The sequence below is a fragment of the Leptonychotes weddellii genome, chromosome 9, assembly GCF_054177405.1.
Source record: "Leptonychotes weddellii isolate Sample4059 chromosome 9, ASM5417740v2, whole genome shotgun sequence".
NCBI lineage: Eukaryota > Metazoa > Chordata > Mammalia > Carnivora > Phocidae > Leptonychotes > Leptonychotes weddellii.
Genome location: NC_138377.1, coordinates 60,788,793 through 60,804,547, shown reverse-complemented (window position 1 = coordinate 60,804,547; position 15,755 = coordinate 60,788,793).

The following is a 15,755-nucleotide window of genomic DNA, read 5'->3' as shown; positions in this document are numbered from 1 at the left end:
AAGGCAAAAATATTCAATTAGGGAATTGACAGAACAAAATACAGAAACTTAAAAAAGGAAAATAATGAATATTAAAATGGCAAGAAATACCTATAATTAATGCATTTATAAAACATAAAATAGAGAGCTTGTTCTTTGAGTAGAACCATAAAATTATAAAATTATATATTAAATAAAATCAAGGGCAAAAAATAGTAAAAATTAAAAATAACCCAAAACTAAACAATTATAAACTAATTATAAATCAAAATGATTTATTTTTAATACTCTGATTGCATAAGTTCTGGGAATTCAGGCACTGCCTTGACTTTGCTCACTATTATACAAAATAGGTAGTCAATTGATACTATTGTATATGTACATATATCAGTGCATAAATGAGAATTCCCTTACAAATTGATTAAAGAGGAAAAAGCAACATATTCCTATTGATAGAGAAACACAAATGAAAACAATGATTATACATATTTCATACATTTAATTAGCAAAATCACATTTTAAAGATTAGTTGTTTTGAAATTTGCATGAAAATAGTCATTTCATACACAGCTGCTGGGAGTTTGAATTGGTAGAGGCTCTTTGGTGGGAGATGTGGAAATATTAATATTAAATGTTCATCTATTCTTTCATATCAAAATCACATTTATATGTATCACCTCTAGAAAATATTCAAATATGGGCACAATATGCATATAGAGAATATCCCTACAACATGGTCAATAATAACCCAAGGAAGAGGAACTATTTCTAAAGACAACTAACATCTATACACATGGACCTGGCTAAATAAGTTATATAACATTCATCCATGGATGCTGTCTATGCAGCAGTTCGAAAGACTGAAGAACTCAATGTATTGAGGAAGGTCTTCAAGATGTATTAACCAAAAAGGAAAAAAAAAAAAATCACAGAAAAATATAAAGGTATTTATGTAAACAATAAAATGAAGTATGTATTACTTTGGTAGTATATGAATGCTTTTAAATACAGACTCCTGAAACATATTATCCATACACTGCCATCATCTTACTGCCCTAAATATATTTAGAATAAGATGTATGTCTAATATACTTTAGGTGAAACGTCTAAAGAAACAGGAGATTTGATTAGTGAAAGGCACTTGCAGACTTTTCAATACTAAAAGTCAATATAATCTATATTGTTCACTTCTTTTCATGTTGAATTTTGTCCTTTTAAATATCCTTTGCCTAAGAAAATGTTTTAAAATTACTTTTCAGCTTACATTGTTTAGATATGAATTCTACAATAAGTAGCATTTTATGGCTGTCAAATATGAAGAATAAACATCTATATAGTGGGCAAATTTTCTGCTTCCCAAGTTGTAAAAACTACTTTGCAATAATTATCTTGTCTGATCATACATATATTTATTTCCTATAAAATGATTTAATACATTTTCTTAAATAATTGGCATTGAGAAGTCTTCATGATACGTGTGTATGTATATGAAAAGTGAGTTGATTTACTTGAATTTTTTATTCAGTTTCCTTAGAGGAATTTTTCTTTTTTATTTGGTTTCATTCAATTGGAGATATTTATAAACTCTTTTAATTTGCTGAATTATAATCCAGTTTGTACTATCCAATGCACATGTATATTTTAAAAACTACATTTGTGAAATACTGTACTTAACACAGAGTGTCCTGCTGCTGAACATTGACTTAATCTTAGGATATCAGGGATGGAAAAGTAAAGAACTAGGCAAACTGAAATAGAGACTGTTGAATGCTTCAATTCACCTGCAGCTAATCCACCAAGTGGGACACCCTATTTGTTGAGAAATGCTGTGCCAAGGATATCACATTTAATGGCTTTGGCAAGAAGAATGATTTTCATCAGCTGTAACAAACAAGTTCCTCATCTCCAACCCTACCATCTGTCCTCCTGGTTCCCACCCAGAACTCTATATATGGGCTCAATTGAACAGGTTTTAGACTGCCTAAGGTCACTGCACAATCAACCTTAACAGATGGCATCACAGCGAACATCTAAACTGTAGCAGTGGCCAAATGCAGAGGATAATCCTCATTGCTGAGGAAGAATGCCCTCTGTGCATGGCGCCCTGATGTTCTGATTCTACTAAACATTTCATATGAAAATAAGGCTCCATAGTCTATATTAATAGCTTAAGTGGATCAGTCTTTATACTAATTTTCCAGTGCATTTTTTATCTTAAACCTTGTTTCTCTTATTTTCATTGTTTTGTTATAATTAGATAAAGATAATACTCTGTGATAATATCTACTCCTAATGACCATGAGAATATTACGTATGTATTTAAGTGGAGAAGTAGGCATGCCTATTTTGTTTTAAGACATTAGTGGGTACTGAAAAACAGTACCGTCACTATTAAAATAGTCACACATAGCTTAAGATAACTGTAAGTAATTGATGATAAGCACAACATCTCTTTAACTCCAAATTTAGTCCTACTTAAGTAATACCCATATGCACATACTTATCTCAAGTATATTCCTATTCCTATCTCAAGTTATATTCCTATTTTTTTAAAAAAAGGTTTTATTTATTTGAGAGAGAAAGTGGGGCGGGGGGGCAGTAGGGAGCGGGACAAGCAGACTCCGTGCTGAGCATGAGCCCGACTAAGGACTTGATCTCACAACCCTGAGATCATGACATGAGCTGAAAGCAAGAGTCAGCAGCTTAACTGATTAAGCCACCGAGGCACCCCTCAGTTGACTGATATCCTTACTTGACTTCTCAACATCACTTCTAATTTAACAGCAAAAGCATTCTTCTTGCTCTCAAAGTAGCTTTAATCCCTAATTTTCATTTATCTGTTATGGGTAGTTTTATTCCATCATTTGCCTACCTATAATATTTGGAGACAAAAAATGCTGGAATTTAAAGCTCATCTAGACTCTTCCCCCCACCCCCAATTAACACTTTAGCCACTTATCCTATCATGTTCCAAGATTCCTGGAAGCCAAATTTATATCCTCCAAGTGGGAAATGAAGACATTCTTTCTGAAAAAGCAGACTAGCCCAAGAGAAATACCTATAGATACTGAAATCTCCAAACTCATAATCAAATGAGTCAGAGAAAATTTTCTGTAGTAAAAACTACCATTCGTAAACCCTATTATGCACACTGAAGAATAGAAGATACAGTTGAGAGAAAATATTTAAAATTAGAATAAAATTTAAATAGAAGAGAGGAAGATGACAACAGAATAGGAAGACCCTAGGATTGTCTTGTCTCATGAACACAACTAGATAATTATCAAATTATCCTAAATACCCAAGAAATCATCCTAAAAACTACAGAATAAACTCCACAACTAAAGGGAGAGAAGAGGCCACATCAAAGAGGGCAGGAAGTGTGGAGACATGGTTTAGGGGAGAAATGGATCCTGGTGCTGCAGAGGGGAGGGAACTGAGATGACAGAGAAGGGTGAGGGAAAGGGGAATACATGGGGGAATGCACAAGGAGAGCATTTTTCCAAAGCCATTGGCTTGGACAAGGAGAGGGGCTGAATTTCCAGAGTTCTTGCAACCAGTAGGGCTTAAAGCCTGGAGTTTTAAAGGTCAGCAGCTTGCCTGGGATAGAGCTGGGAGGGCATTGCACTGCTCCTGAAGAGAAGGCAGGCAACAACCTGGGGGTACACAGCATGGAAACAGCAATCTGAAAAATACTTGGAGCACACTGGGGGAAATTATTCCCTCTTCTCAGAGTGCATCCTGAGCAGCAACATTCCCTGAGAACAAAGGAGTGGACCAGTGACACTTTCCTCCCCCACTCCTCAGCATAAACACAGAGCCAGGTGAAGGAAGCAGCTCAGTCCTGACACAGGCTGCCTGACTTGCTTATACCAAGCCCCACCCCCTGTTCTCTGGTGGGACTACCCTTCTCAGTCAAGCTTGTCTTGGTCCCAGCATGGTGGACCCCTCTCCCAGAAGACCACTACAATTCCCTGCCCACACAATGTCACCCAACCAGAGTTCTGAAGGGCCTTAGTCGAGCGTCAAGTCCCACTTCACAACAAGAGCACATCTAGTTAACAGTCACCACATTCAGGCCAGGGACCATACACTACCCATAGGAGGGAAAGAGAGCCTCTGCAGACAACCTGCCTGAAGGACAGAACAGCCAAATCATAATAGTAAAGCATGCACAGCACACACTGGAGACACTCCCTGAAGTATAAGGCCCTGGGAACTACATGACCTCTTCTTCATCAAGCCATTACTTTCAGGAGAAGACATAACTAGCTTTTCTAACACAAAGAAAAAGGCAGAGACTTAGCTAAAATGTCAAGATGGAGGAATTTTTCCCAAATAAGGGAACAAGATAAGGCCATGGGCAGAGATCTAAGCAAAACAGATATAAGTAACATGCCTGATGGAGAATTTAAAGCAGTAATTATAAGGATACTCACTGGGCTTGAGAAAAGAATAGAAGACATCAAGGAGACCCCTACCACAGAGATAAATGAGTTAAAAAAAAAAAAACAATCAGAGATGAAGAATGCAATAACTGAGATTGGAAACAGGCTTGATGCAATGAACAGCAGGGTAGAAAAAGCAGAAGACTGAATTAATTACCAAGAAGACAAAATAATGAAAATAATGAAGCTGAACAAAAGAAAAAAGAATTATGGAACACTAGAATAGACTTAGGAAACTCAGTGACTCCCTCAAATCTAATAACATTCATAGTTTAGGAGTCCCAGAAGAGGAAGAGAGAGAAAAGGGGACATAAAATTTATTTCAAGTAAGAGCTGAGAACTTCTCTAATCTGTTGGGGAAGGAAATGGGAGGCAAAGAAAAGGCCCATCAAAATCAACAAAAGCAGGCCAACACTAAGATATATTGTAATTAAATTTGCAAAATACAGTGATAAAGAAAAAATCTTAAAGCAGCAAGACAATGTAAGCCCTTATCTTACAGGGGGAAACCCACAAAGCTTGCTGGAGATTTCTCAAGAGAAATTGGGCAAGCCAGGGGTGCCTGGGTGGCTCAGTTGGTTAAGCGACTGCCTTGGGCTTAGGTCATGATCACAGGGTCCTGAGATTGAGCCTCACATTGGGCTCCCTGCTCAACAGGGAGCCTGCTTCACCTTCTTCTGCTCTCCCTGCTTGTGCTCTCTCTTCCTGTCAAATAAATAAATAAAATCTAAAAAAAAAAAAAAAAGAAAGAAAGAAAAGAAATTGGGCAAGCCAGAGGGAATGGCATGATACATTGAACATGCTGAATGGCAAAAACCTGCTGTCAATAATACTCTATCCAGTAAGGTTGTCATTCAGAATAGAAAGAGAGAGAGTTTCCCAGAAACTGAAAAACTAAAGGAAATTGTGACCACTAAACCAGCCCTGCAAGAAATATTAAAGGGGACGCTTTAAGTGCAAAGGAGAGATGAAAAGTGACAAAGACAAAAAAGGATTAGAGAAAATCTCTAGAAACAATGACAAAGCAAGCAAAAAAATGGCAATAAATACATATCTCTCAGTAATTACTTCGAATGTAAACAGACTAAATGCTCCAATACAAAGACATAGGGTTTCAGAATGGATAAAACAACAAGACCCACCCATATGCTGCCTACAAGAGACTCATTTTGGACCTAAAGTCACCTGCAGATTGAAAGTGAGGGGGTGGAGAAACATTTATCACATGAATTGATGTCAAAGGAAACCTGGAACAGCAATACTTTTATCTAACAAACTAGATTTAAACCAAAGACTCTATGAAGAGATGAAGATGGGCAATGTATCATCAGAAGGCGGACTATCCAACAAGAAGATCTAACAATTTTATTTATGGCCCCAACTTGGGAGTACCCAAATATATAAAACAACTAATAACAAACATAAAGGAACTAATTGATAATAATACAATAATAGCAGGGGACCCTAACATTCCACTTATATCAATCAACAGATCATCCAAGCAGAAAACAAACAAGGAAACAATGACTTTGAATTACACACTGGATCAGATGGACTTAACATATATTCAGAACATTCCATACTAAAGCAGCGGAATACACATTCTTTTTAAGTGCACATGGAACATTCTCCAGAATAGATCATGTATTAGGTCACAAAACAGGCCTCAACAAATACAGAAAGATTGAGATCATACCATGCACCTTTTCTGACCAAGACACTATGACACTAGAAGTCAACCACAAGAAAAACTTCGGAAAGTCCACAAATACGTGGAGGCTAAACAACATGCTACTAAACAGTGAACAGGTCAACCAGGAAATCAAAGACGACATAAAAAAAATACATGGAAACAAATGAAAATGAAAACACAGTGGTCTAAGACCTTTGGGCTGTACCAAAAGTGGTCCTAAGAGGGAAGCATATACCAATACAAGCCTACCTTGAGAAGCAAGAAAGATGTCAAATAACCTAACCTTACACTTACAGGAACTAGGAAAAGAACATTAAACAAATCCTAAAGCCAGCAGAAAGAAGGAAGTAATAAAGATTAGAGCAGAAATAAAGGATATAGAAATTTAAAAAAAAAATAGAATGGATCAATGAAATCAGGAGATGAGTCTTTGAAAAAATTAATAAAATTGATAAACCCACAGCCAGACTTATCAAAAAGAAAAAGGACCCAAATAAAATTAATAATGAGAGAGGATAAATAATCAATACCACAGAAGTATAAGCAATTATAAGATTATAAATCAATGAAAGATGAGAGAAAAATTAAAGAAATTATAACCTCATCTCAGGAATATCAAAAGCTGTATAATAGGAAATCTAAAAAAAACAAAGGAGAGGAAATTATGAAGACTTTAAATAAATTTTCTAGAATTTAAGAACATTAGTTTTCAGACTAATACGGTTTGTCAAGTGCCACTGAAGTCCTACACTGATGGAATTTCATCATGAAATTTCAGGATAGGAGGGAAGTGGAGAGATGAAAGCTGCCAGAGAGAATAGAACAGGTCACATACAAGGATAAAAAGTCAGAATAGCAGCATTGGAAGCTAGAAGACAATAGATAATGCCTTCTTATATAGGGGAAAATACTTAGATATCTGAAAAGGGAAAAATAATCAATGAATTGTATGAATACAACAAAGATGCTTTCTGATAAGCAAATTATCAAACATTTACCCTCAGAAGTTCTGAAGTTCTTTTCAATAAAACATAGGATATAAACCAAGAAAGAGAAGACGTAGTATGAAATCAGTGGTCCAGATCATAGGACTAAAAGGAGAGGACAAGAAGAAGGTCTTCAGGAAAATTTAAATAAAAAACAAAACCTGTAGAATTCCTCATGTGTTTAACCATGTGTAAGGTAACATATTCAGAGAGGTTTTATAATTCTTTTCTAAATTTGGGAAGAAATTACATAGAAAATTAAGCAAAAAGAAAGCAAGAGATTGTAAACTTTGGGAACAACAAAGGAAAGCATACCTTACTACATCAGTGTCTTACGATAGTCATCATCAATATAAAGCAAACATTACATACTGTGTTTAATCAAAATTGCAATATATGTTATTGGGAGGAGTAAGGGAAGTTAAGTAAGAACTTCAGGGTGGTAGTTAAGCAAGATAAATTCTTATCATGGTAGGAAATCAATAAAAAATGTCTAGGGCGCCTGGGTGGCTCAGTTGGTTAAGCGACTGTCTTCGGCTCAGGTCATGATCCTGGAGTCCCGGGATCGAGTCCCGCATCGGGCTCCCTGCTTGGCAGGGAGTCTGCTTCTCCCTCTGACCCTCCTCCCTCTCATGCTCTCTGTCTCTCATTCTCTCTCTCTCTCAAATAAATAAAAAATGTCTAAAATTGTTAAAGGAGTATTTGAAGAATATAGTTTACAAATAGGTAAGTAGATATCAGAACAAACAATTGAAGATCAAAGAGAACACAGAGTTAAGATGTAACTATCCTGTTAGTCACAGAGTATCATTTTTTCTTAAAATCATGCTTATGTAATAAAATAATTACAAATATCAATGGAAAAATAAAATATAAAATTAATATATAACACTAGATGCTTAAAAGGAGACAGAAGATGAATAGAAGATGAAAACGTAATAAAATAGATTTAAAAAGGGGTTATATATGAATTCCAAATCTTACAGCAGGAAATAAAAAAGGACTCCACTAAGTCCAATTATCTTAACCTGTGATAAGAGAAAGAGAGGAGGGGAAAGAAACAAGAGGTAGAGAGCTCAAGAAACTAAAAAGGAAGAATATTTTAAGTATAAATGCCCCTATATCAGCAGAGTCAGAAAACTCTGGGTAAGTTATTAGACAGAGTGGGGGTGATATGGGAGTATAATGTCTTTCAAGAGGGAATAAAAATTTTTCTTGTGTGAAAACTCTAGCTAGTATCTCCAGTATGCATTTTTGACCACTATGGCAGGAAAGGAAAGACAAAACAAACTTATGTGTACAAAAATAAGATCCTATATAAATGAGTAAAAGTTGACTTGTTTTTGCTTAAGTGGGAATAAAACCCTCAATTTCTCTCTCCCCCATCAACCTCACCTCACCCCCCCCCCCGCCACATTTCAAGGCAGTTATTATACTAGTCTGGAACCATAGATATTGGAACATTGAGAATGCAGAAGTAAAACTGACAACCTAAAGCAGTTCAGGATTTGTATTAAACCGAGCATGGATAATATATATGATTTATACAAATTTATTGAGCAGAATTTAGTCCAATGTCCTATTACCCAGTTCTATATTTTTCCCTCAAATGTGAACATTTTGGAGAAATTTTCCTGTTTTCATTCCTCTTTTCATTTAACTCAGTTTAATCCAGAGACTCTTAGTTGGTCTCTCTTTTTAAAATTTATTTTAGAAAGAGAGCAAAGTCATGAGCAGGAGTTGCAGAGGGAGAGGGAGAGACAATCTCAAGCAGACTCTGTGCTGAGTGTGGAGCCCAACATGGGGCTCCATCTCATGACCCTGAGATCATGACCTGAGCCAAAACCAAGAAATCAGACGCTTAACTGACTGTGCCACCTAGGTGCCCCTGGTCTCTTAATTTACCTTATCCCACATAAAATGTATTTTCACATCTCTCAACCAAATCCTTTTTTTTTTTAAGTTTTTAATTATTTATTTGAGAGAGACAGAGAGAGTGACAGAGAGCACAGGTGGGGAGGAGAGGGAGAAGCAGGCTCCCCACTGAGCAGGGAGCCTGACATGGGGCTCAATCTCAGAACCCTGGAATCCTGACCTGAGCCAAAGGCAGACGCTTAACAGACTGAACCACCTATCCATTTTTTTTTTAAATACTATTTCCAACATGATATTAACCATGTTATTTCTGTGCGTGTGTGTGTGTGTGTGCTAACTTTGTCAAGCTCAACAATCAGGTTATAATAGTGTTCATACAACTGTTTGCATGGTGCTAGTCTTTTTTATACTACTGAAAAGGTGGGTGGGATGATGGGTTATATAGGTGATGAGGATTAAGGAAGACACCTGTGATGAGCACTGGGTGTTGTATGGAAGGGCTATATTGTACACCTGAAACTAATATTACACTGTATATTAACCGGAATTTGCATAAAAATATACAAAAAAAGAAATGTAATCTGTTCCTTAAATAATTTTCTCTAAATGTAAGGTACCATTTTGTATCTAATTGAATGTATTAATATTTATAGTTATTGCTCAGGTTTTTATGTGATATTGAACCAATTTAAGGGAAAATAATGTACAGGTATTTTCTACTTTATTACCATAAAAAGGTGTTATTCTTTTATATTTTTGTAAGCTTTGTCCTATATATTTCCTTTCTTCTTTTTTTTTTTTTTTGCTTTTTTTCATTAATTGAATTTGTTGATGTTGTTTATTAGTTTCTTCAACAGGCTTGTAGATTTATTCACTAAGTTTTTTCTGCTCAATAATCCAATATATATTTTCATTAAAATGAAAGTTACTTTTTTCTGACAATGGAGTACACAATAAATTAATAAAAGTTAAATGATAAATTGGAAAAAAAAGTAGGAAATGGCTCAAACTCCCAGAAATAACCAGGACTAATGCATTGGTGTATGGTCTTCCCATCTTTGTTTTGAGAATATATTTATTTATTTCTGAGTGTGCATTTGTATATATGCTGAGAGAACAAGAGATGAAGAGCGCCACAAACAGAAAGAGAAAAAATATTACTTGTTTTACAAAGTGAAGAACCTACTCTACAACCTTTTATTTTGACTTTTATTTTGACTTAACAATATAGTAAGGATATAGTTAAAAATCCATATATATACCTACATATCTTACCTCATAAAAAAACAATCTTTTTTTGACTTATTATTTTATTTTGACTTAACAGTATATTAAGGATATATTTAAAAATCCATAAAAAAGGATATATTTAAAAATCCTACATATCGGGCGCCTGGGTGGCTCAGATGGTTAAGCGTCTGCCTTCGGCTCAGGTCATGATCCCAGGGTCCTGGGATCGAGTCCCACATCGGGCTCCCGCCTCAGCGGGGAGCCTACTTCTCCCTCTGACCCTCTCCCCTCTCATGCTGTTTCTCTCTCGCTCGCTCTCTAAAAAATAAATAAAATCTTTAAAAAAAAAAATCCTACATATCTTACCTCATAAAAAAACAATCATAACTATATTATAAGAATTCAACCCTATTATTTAACCTTGTTTTTTTGACATTTCAGTTATTTATAAGTTTCTTCCGTAATTAGTATTACATTAAAATTAATGTTGATAGATACATGTTTGCACACACTGGTAAATATATATTTAGGATAAACTCTTAGAAGTAAAATGCCATCTAGCTACTGAACAATCAAGGGGTCAAAGAAGAAATCAAAAGTAAAATAAAAAATTACCTTTAGACAAAAAAAAAAAAAAAAGGAAACACAACAAACCAAAATTTAGGGAATACAGCAAAAGCAGTTCCAACAGGGAACTTGACAGTGATAAGTGACTACCTTGAGAAATAAAATCTCAAATAAACAATGTAACTTTGCACTACAAGGAACTAAGATACAAATAACAAACAAAGCCCAAAGTTAGTACAAGGGAGAAAATAACAGAGTGGATATAAATGAAATAAAGACTACAAAGACAATAGAAAATATCAGTGAAAATAAGAACTGGTTCTTTGAAAAGATCAACAAAATTGATTAACACTTAAGCAGACTCACCAAAAAGATAAAGAACTCAAATCAGAAATGAAAGAGGAGAAATTACAACAGATGCCATGGAACAACAAAGGATCATGACACTACTATGGACATCATGTCAATAAATTTGAATTTCTAGAAGAAGATCAATTCCTAGACACATAAAACCTAAGAGGACTGAATCATGAGGAAATAAAAAATCTGAACAGAGGAATTACTAGTAAGGAGATTGAACCAGTAATCAAAAAGTCCCAATAAATAAAAATCCAAGAGCAGATGGCTTCACTGGTGAATTCTATAAAACATTCAAAGAATTAATTCCATTCCTTCTCAACCTCTTCCAAAAAAATAAAAGGGGAGGGCGCCTGGGTGGCTCAGTCGTTAAGCATCTGCCTTCGGCTCAGGTCATGATCTCAGGGTCCTGGGATCGAGTCCCGCATCGGGCTTCCGGCTCCTTGGGAGCCTGCTTCTCCCTCTGCCTCTCTCTCTCTCTGTCTCTAATGAATAAATAAATAAAATCTTTAAAAAAATAAAATAAAATAAAATAAAAGGGGAATGAACACTTCCAAACTCACGTTACGAGTCTAGCATTAATCCAACACCAAAACAAGGATGCCACAACAACTAAAAAATTACAGGTCAACATCCCTAACGAACATAAATGCAAATATCCTCAGTAATTATTAGCAAACCAAATTCAACAATGCACTAAAAAAATATACACTATAATCAACTGGGATTTATTCCAGAAATGCAAGAATGTTTCAGTGTCTACAAATCAATGTGATATAGCACATTAACAAAATGAAGGATAAAAATCCCATAATCAATCATCTCAATAGAAGCAGAAAAAGCATTTGGCAAAATTCAACATCCATTATAAAAACTCTCAACAGAGTGAGGATGGAGGGAACATACCTCAACACAATAAAAACTATATAAGACAAGCCCATAGTTAACATCATACTCTATGGTAAAAAGCTGAAAGCTTTTCCTCCAAGATCAGGAACAAGACAAGGATGCCCACTCTCATCGCTTGTATTTAACAAAGTATTGGAAGTCCTAGTCCGAGCAGTTAGGACAGAAATAGGGGAAAAAAGCATTCAAATTGGAAAGGAAAAACCAAAACTGTCACTATTTGTAGATGACCCGATACTACATATAGAAAACCTTAAAGATTCCACTAAAAATGTTATAACTAATAAACAAACTCAGTAAAATTACAGGATACAAAATCAACATTACAGAATCTGTGTTTCTGTAAACTAATAATGAACTATCAGAAAAAGAAATTAAGAAAACAATCCCATATTCAATTGCATGATAAAGAATAAAATACCTAGGATAGGAATAAATTTAACTACTATGGTGAAAGGCCTGTACACTGAAAATTAAGACATTAATGGAAGAAATTGAAGAAGTCACAAATAGAAAGATACTGTATCATCTTGGGTTGGTAGAATACTGTTAAAATGTCAGTACTGCTCAAAGCAATATAAAGATTCAATGCAATCTTTATAAGTTCCAATGACATTTTTTTTACAGAAATAAAACAAACAATCCTAAAATTTGTATGGAACCACAAAATCCCCTGAATAGACAAACTAATCTTGAAAAAGAAGAACACAGTTGGAGACCTCACATTCCCTGATTTCAAACCATATTACAAAAATATAGTAAGCAACAGAGTATGATATGTGCATAAAAAACAGACACAGACCAAAAGAACAGAATACAGAGCCCAGAAATAAACTCATTTATATACAGTCAATTAATTTATAACAAAGGAGGCAAAAATATACAATGGGGTAAAGACAGTCTGTTCTATAACTGATGTTGGGAAAACTGGATAGCCACATGCAAAAGAAGGAAATTGGACTACTATCTAAACCATCACAAGTCCATTAACTAAAATGGATTAAAAATGTGAACCGAAGACCTGAAACAATATAATACTTCAAAGAAAACATAGGTGGCAAGCTAGTTGGCATCATTCTTGGTGATCATTTTTTGAATCTGACAACAAAAACAGAGGCAACAAAATATAAACAAGTCAAACTAAAAAGCTTCTGCACAGCAAAGGGAACCAATAACAAAATGAAAAGGCAACCTACTGAATAGGAGAAAGCATTTGCAAACCATTTATCTGATAAGGAGTTAATATCCCAAATATATAAATACCTCATTCAATGAGTAACAAAAAAACAATCCAATTAAGAAATGGGCAGAGAATCTGAATAGACATGTTTTCAAAGAAGACATATAGCCACAGGATGAAAAGATGCTCAATGTCACTGATCATCAGGGAAGTGCAAGTCAAAACCACAATGAAATGTCACCTCACATCTGTTAGAATGGCTATTATAAAAGGCAAGAAGTTTACAAGTGTTCCTGAGGATGTGGAGAAAAGGGAATCCTGGTGCACTGTTGGTGGGAATGTGAATTGGTACAATTGCTATGGAAAACAGTTTGGAGGGTCTCAAAAAATTAAAAATGGAATTACTATATGATCCAGGAATCCACTTCTGGGAATTCATCTAAGGAAAATAAAAACACTAACTCAAAAAAATAAATCTACCCTTACATTCATTGTAGCATTATTTACAACAGCCAAGATATGAAAGCAATCTAGTTGTTCACTGGTAAATGAATAAAGGAAATATGAAATAATCATATGAGTATTATTCAGCCACCAAAAGAATGAAATCTTGCCATTTGCACAAAAAATGGATGGATCTTGAGGGCATTAAGCAAGATAAGTAGTCAGGAAAAGACAAGTACCATATGATCTCACTTATATGTGAAATCTAAAAAAAAAAAAAAAATTAAAATACCAGGCTCATACATACAGAGAACAGATTGGTGGTTTCCAGAGTCAAGGCGTAAGTGACTGAAGTAGGTGGATGGGGTTAACAGATACAAACTTCCAATTACAAAATAAATAAGTCATGGGGATATAATGTCTAGCATGGTGACTATAGTTAATAATACTTTACTGCATATTTCAAAGTTGCTAAGAGAGTAGATCAAAAAGTTTTCATTACAAGAAAAAAATGTGTAATTATGTATGGTGATGGATGTTAACTAGACTTATCATGACCATTTTGAAATATATTCAAATATCAAATGATTATGTTATATGCCTGGAACTAATATATTGTCATATTCAATTAAACCTCAATAAAAAATTCATCTATAAACTATTTTTATATAAGTACAGAATTGTCTTCTACCAATTTTAATATCCATGTGGGTTTTTCAAAATGAGAAAAGAAATAGTATTTATATTTTTAACTTGCTAATAATGAGATTTACTATTGAGAATTGAACCTTTTTTACACAAAACATTTAAGCTTTTATTTTTTTTACTTTATTTTTTTAAAAGCAATATTCTCTTTTTAACTAATATGAAAAAGTGATTTATATATGAAGGGCAGTCAATATTTTCCAACTCTATTTCAAAGACTCATTTACAATTTGTTGACTGTCTCTTTTTTATTTTTTATTTTTTAAGATTTATTTATTTGAGAGAGACAGACAGACAGATAGAGAGCAGAGTGGAGGGACAGAGGGAGAGGGAGAGAGAATCCTAAATAGTCTCCGCACTGAACTTAGAGCCCCATGTGGGGCTCAATCTCATGACCCTGAGATCACGACCTGAGCCAAAACCAAGAGTTGGACACTTAACCAATTATGCCACCCAGGCACCCTGTCTTTTAATAACAATCAAAATTTGATACACTTTCAATATTAAAGTGAAATTTATAATGCAGTCAATTTCAGTGTTAGCCTCCATGCTCTGTAGTTTTAATGAAATGTTTAGAAAGGCCTATTTCTATGAGTACATAAATATTTGCTTATGTTTTATTCTAATACTTTATTATTTCATTTTATCTTTCTGGCATTAATTTTGATTTGTGACTTAAAATTGTTTTAACTTAATTTATCCTAAGAGGTTTTATTTTTCTCCAACACCAGTGAATAAGCCATTAATTTTCTACTAATTTGCCCTAAAATCCTAATTGTATACTGTTTTTCTATGATAAATCAGTTAGCAAATGCCATTGGCAAATGGGAGAGTGATATCAGTATAATATAGGAAACTCATTGGTTCATGCATTATATGAATTTTTCAACCCATTAATGTTCTATGGTATCAAATAATAGCAGCTGAACATAATACAGCTTAATATGTTATGTTACAGAGGAATGACCATTAACATTAGTTATTGACCCTGTGTCCTTCATTCTGTCTCAATTTGGCCATTGTTCTGCCTTGCTAGTATAGTTCATTCCAATTGTTTTATATTTTTTTCTTACCTTCACAAATTAGCAGACTCAACTCTTACATACAAATTCATTTTTATCTATTAGAAATACTTATGTGAGAGTTAGAAGGAGGACATCATATGGAGGCCTGATCCTCATTTTTTTTTATTATGTTATGTTCATCACCATACATTACATCTTTTTTTTTTTACATCATTAGTTTTTGATGTAGTGTTCCATGATTCATTGTTTGCGTATAACACCCAGTGCTCCATTCAATACATGCCCTCTTTAATACCCATCACCAGGCTAACCCATCCCCCCACCCCCTCCCCTCTAAAGCCCTCAGTTTGTTTCTCAGAG